At 36.6% G+C, this 5686-nt stretch overlaps 1 non-coding gene across 1 annotated transcript; it reads right to left on the reverse strand.

Annotated features, from left to right (window-relative positions):
• Positions 1 to 4048: 4048 nt before the first annotated feature.
• On the reverse strand, positions 4049 to 4241 carry LOC149795361 (U2 spliceosomal RNA). Its single transcript, XR_016422525.1, has one exon. It is a non-coding gene; the product is annotated as a U2 spliceosomal RNA (small nuclear RNA).
• Between the last annotated feature and the right edge of the window lie 1445 nt (positions 4242 to 5686).

Below are 5686 nucleotides of genomic sequence, written 5' to 3' on the forward strand. Positions count from 1 at the left end.
GCAATTCACTGTTTAAGAGTTGCATACAGATTGAAAATTAGAAACGGCTGCAAAAGTTTAGGTTGTGTCGCTTGTCCACAAGAGATGAAGCATTAGACAGAATCACAAAGAGGTAAAATTTTAAGAAAGTTTAACTTTTAAAAGCACAAGAAACACATAACAGTTTCCGTTTACTAACACTGTCCATTCAAATGTCACAAATTTACACCACTTCCAACTAACTTCTCTCCAGTTGACCTTCGGGACATGTTTGCAAATTTCTTCCATGACAAAGTACAAACAATTAGAGATAAGCTTGACACCACAATTTCAATTGACTCGTGGTCATCATACAGTTGGGATACAGAATTTGAGCGGCAACCATTAGCAGCATTTGAACCTGTCTATATGGCTTTCGTACGTACAATCCTAATGAAGAGTGCACCAAAAGCCATGTGAACTTGATCCAATTCCAACATCACTGCTGCTTGAATGCTTAGATCCAGTATTGCCTTCACTAACTGATGTTATTAATACCTCTCTCTCATCAGGGAATTCCCATCATTTTTCAAAACTGCCATTGTAAAGTCTCTGCTGAAGAAACTAACACTAGACCATAACGATTTAAAGAACTACTACCCAGTTTCTAATCTCCCATTCATATCAAAAATCTTAGAAAAGGTTGTTCTATCCCAGCTTGTATCTCATCTGAATTCAAAGTCTTTTTAGCAATGTACAATCTGCATATCGCCTTTGCCACAGTATTGAAACTACTCTTCTAAAACTAGTTAATGACATTCTCTCTGTGTTGGATAGCGGAAAGATTACAGTCCTCACCCTCCTTGATTTGTCTGCAGCATTTGACACAATAGACCATGATATATTACTTCACCGTCTCCAGCATGTATTTGGCATTCATGATACAGCCTTACTGTGGTTCAAGTCCTACTTGGTCAACAGGACACAAATTGTGTCTGCAAATGAAATACACTCCAGCCCAGTTGATCTAAGTTGTGGTATTCCACAGGGCTCTGTTCTGGGACCTGTTCTCTTCATTCTATACACTCAGTCGCTCTTAAGTGTCATAGATCATCATCCAGTGTCTCACCAATTGTACACTGATGATACCCAAATATACAAATCTAGCCACCCAGCTGAAGTTGATGCTACCATCCAAGGTGTAGAGAGGTGCATTTCTGATGTGAAATCATGGATGACATCTAACAAGCTGCAGATGAATGATGATAAAACTGAGGCCATTCTGATCACAACACAAAGACTTTCTCATTCACATCCTTTACCTCAAACAATAAATATCAGCAACACCAACATTAATGTCACACAATCAGTACAAAACCTAGGTGTTACTCTGGACAGTATTCTCACATTGCACCAACATGTCATGAACATATGCAAGGCTGCATATCTTGAGCTGAGACGCATCAGCTCAATTCACAAATATCTTTCAGTTGATGCCACTAAAATACTTGTGTGTTCATTAGTACTTTCAAGACTGGACTATTGTAACTCAATTCTGTCTGGTTCATCTCAATATCTGCTCCAGAAACTTCAAAACACAGCTGCTCAGATCATACTTAGAGTACCACAATCAGAGCACACCTCCCCGCTGCTACGTACCCAACACTGGCTATCCATTCGATCCAGAATCAAACACAAAATTTGTTCTCTGTGCTACATTTCACTGTCAGACTCTAGTCCAACATACCTATCCGACCTCACCCATGTGTACACACCAGCAAGATACTTAAGCTCCCCTTCTGACAATTGTATCTCATTATTCCCACTATGAAAACAGTCGTATGGACAGCATTCTTTTGCATACCAGGACCCCGCAACGTGGAATGAATTGCCCACTGAACTTAGACACAAAGACACAGTGATCCCATTCAAGAGTGCTCTCAAAATTCACTTATTTTGACTGCAAGAACAAACTTAAAGACCTAATAATGTTTCCTACCTTAAATATTCTCAGCATGGTTTTCTAATTTCATGGTGTTTGTTTTTGTAATCATATCATTATATGTTTTTTATCTTATAGGTGATGTCTAATGTTGTAAAGCGCTTAGAGCTTCTAAAGATTAGGCGCTATACAAAGTCCTCATTGTTATTATTATTATTATTCAACACGGCTAAACAAGAGTCTCTAATACCACCCTTTCCCCTCCACTTTTTAGCTGCTACGCATTTTGTATTCTGCACTTCTTATCTGCTGTGTTATAAAACAGCTGGTTTTGCACTTTAAAAAGGTCAAATGAAATGATTTTGTCCACATAGTTCCAGTACATTTGATGGGACAAACACTGTTAGCTGAAAAGAACTTCCAAGACCTTTTCTTGTTTTGAAGTGCTGAGTACTGAAACCCTCTTATGATATTTTCTGAGTAACACAATTTTCAAATTAGCCATATTGACAGCCATGTTGGATGCAGGATTGGCACCATTTTCATTCAGGAAAAACTGGACATGATTAGAAGACTTTTGTTGAAAACCACCTGTCGATATGACCATTTATTCCAGAGAATTATTGACAAGATTTCCAACATGTCAGATATCGAGGTCAGCTCAGAACCATTTTCATTCAGGACCAACCAGGTTATCATAATTAGTCTTCTGGTCAAGACACCATGTCAATATGACCTTCCATTCATAAGTAATAGTATCAAGATCTTTAACACATTAACCCCTAGCGACGACTTTACAGGGCAGGAGGTAGTAGCCTACTGCCAAGCTCTGTAGCATGATGGTCATGCATGATACACTAAAGTGGGTGGTATTATAGAAAGGTAGACAGAAGTAGCTCTACAATGATACCAAATAATCTGGAATATCTAGTTGCACTACAAAATGCAGATAAAAAAATTCATTTTTTGGACCCCACTTTTTTCTACCGAAAATTCGCCCGTGGTTGGAATCCCATTTTGTGTCCGGACTTTAGACTTTTTGGTCTCAGATCTAAGGCAAACCGGCATGAACTGCAAACAGACAGATGAGCCTTTGCAAAAAGTAGGATAAGATGGGCATTTGGAATAAAGAGTGGTCTCCATACAAAAATAATGGCTCCGTATAGCAACTCCCAACTTTTAACCTACTGCTCATGTGTGAGTCAAAAATAGCCAATGAAAAACGATGCACAATTTTCCTGAAGGACCAACCAGACATCACAAGTGATGTTTTACTGAAACCCCATGTTGATACATCTCCATTCAGGATGAGTAGCTACAGCAAGAATTTCAAGATGGCTGCAGTGGTGGCTCTATCGGATGTTTCAGCAACACCATATTCATTCAGGGCTAAACAAGACTCTGGGATGAATGCAAGTTTAAAAAAAACTGAATTGCAATCCTCCAAGTAGTTTAGGAGGTATAGTAATGCCAAACTTGTGCAAGCAGATGGACAATGGACATTAGGTCATCCCATAAGCTCCCCTGATCTATGACAAGGAGAGCTAAAATCTTGTTCTGAGGTTTTTAAATGGTAGGACATAAACAAGTTTCATATTTGACAGCATAGATCACCCAATTTTGTCCCAACATACAAACAAAAAATCCATCACTGAACAAAGTTTTTCAATCTCCCCATTTTGTCCAAACATACCAAATAAAATTTCAAAACTTAACAGTGTTGTGTTTTTCAATCCAACCATGTCTACTTAAAAGGAAAGCTAAAATCTATGTAGAACATCATGTTTCTCTTGGAACTTACTATATTTGGCCTTGATGTTTTTTTTATATAACAGCATTTTTAAAACTTGCTGTAGGACTGATCTTGTGGCTTGTTCTAGTGTACTTTCCTTGTAGCGGATTCATTTATTTTGAACGAGGCCAGAAATAGGACAAATTTATAATTTACACAGTGGAATACTTTGACACGAAATGTATCAAATGAAACTTCAGTTCAAGCAATGATTAATAAAGGAGCCATACCATCTGTTTAAAAGGAAACGATGACATGTTTTTGAGAACAATAGTATAATAAAAAATAGGAAAAAGGAGAATACTATCTACAGATTTTCTACATTTTTATTCTTTTGTTTGCTTATTACTCCCCGTGGGGAGTGGGCCAATCCCGGAGGTACTGCAATACCGGGCCAACCCGTGGCGAGAGCGGAGCAAGCCCCTGACATCTCACCCAGTTCCAAAAATCAGTTTAATATCGAAGTCCCCCAATGGGGGACGTATCAGATATTAAGCTGATAAGAACAGATACTACACTTTGATCTTAGCCAAAAGGCCGAGAAGCGATAACAAAAAATTTCTTGAATATAATATTTATATAAAATATTCAGTCACAATTTGAGGTAGTTGAAAATGCACTAAGATTATATAAATATATATAAGGAAGAATAAGTTAAAAAATTCAAAGATAAAAGTAAACTTTATAATCCTGATTTCCTTCTTCCAAAGTCATTAATATTTTGTCGATTCTTCTCACATTTCATTGTACAACTGCAGTACAAGAAAGGTAACAGATCAACCTTTGTTATCTCCCCTGTTGTAGTCCAGAGGTCTCCAACAGGGATAACTCGAGACACAGGTAAATATCACCTTCAGTTATCCAAGTAAACATTACCTTTTATTTAATGTTTAATGACTGCCTAATCAAATCAAATCTATGAAACTTAGTAACAGGGAGTTTTCTACCTAAAGGGTGACTGTCTGAGCAGAAGAAAAGAAACAAATGGGGTGGGGGTGTATTATGAATGAAAGGCACCAAGTGAAGAATGCTTTTTATAGGAGTTGGTAAACCCTGCTACATCTACACAGCAAGAGGCCCTGCTAAATGTATATAGCAAAAGGTTCATACAATAGAAAAGGACATACATTTTCCATAGAACAAGCAACAGTTTACATTTTAAATCATGAACAAAAATACCCCAACAAAGGTCCAAAACAAAAAGAACTTGCAACTGAAAAGAAACTTATAACATAATGACACTATGAAAACTTGACAAATAACAGAACTATTTTGTCAATACCTGAAGCACAAAATATGCATTTACTTTCTTCTACAAACGATTGATCATATCTGCCCTTTTTCAAACAAAATTAATCAGATAATAATTTGCAATAATAACATATTTATGCATAATCATTAATTATATATAATTTTCAATTATTATTATTCTTCTTCTTATTATTATTATTATTACAAATGTAGGAAATACAAAAATAAAACAAGAAGTTAACATTCAGACTCAAAAGATCAAGCCAAAAATTGAAGGGGAAAGGGCACATTATCTGTATCCAATTTTTTCTATATTTACCTGTACACTTGCTGGCACTGTTTACTTCTGCTGTATTGAAATCCCTGGAAAGCAGTTAAATATTTTAAGTTGGAACGGAGTTAATAAAACAACAATAAACCTAAATACCACTTAGAATTATACTGTAATATACAAACAACTGTTAAAATGTTGATCTCAACTACATACTCCCAAGAAAAACCATTCCAGTTCTCTGCTTAAATATAAAGACTTCTTTTTGTTGTTGTTTACTTTATATCCTCTTGCACAAGCTGAGTCCAGCTGAAAACTGCACAGACTGGCAGATCTGGATCCGAACAACATAGACTCTGATCAGAAGGTGCATCATGCTAAAGCAAATCAGTATCTTTGTAGTTTGCAGTTCAACTCGACATTATAACACATTAGTTGGGGCACATCAACTGCTAACAGTGTAATGAACCAA

This window comes from Sinohyriopsis cumingii, chromosome 7, assembly GCF_028554795.1.
Source record: "Sinohyriopsis cumingii isolate HCF-2022 chromosome 7, ASM2855479v2, whole genome shotgun sequence".
Lineage (NCBI taxonomy): Eukaryota > Metazoa > Mollusca > Bivalvia > Unionida > Unionidae > Sinohyriopsis > Sinohyriopsis cumingii.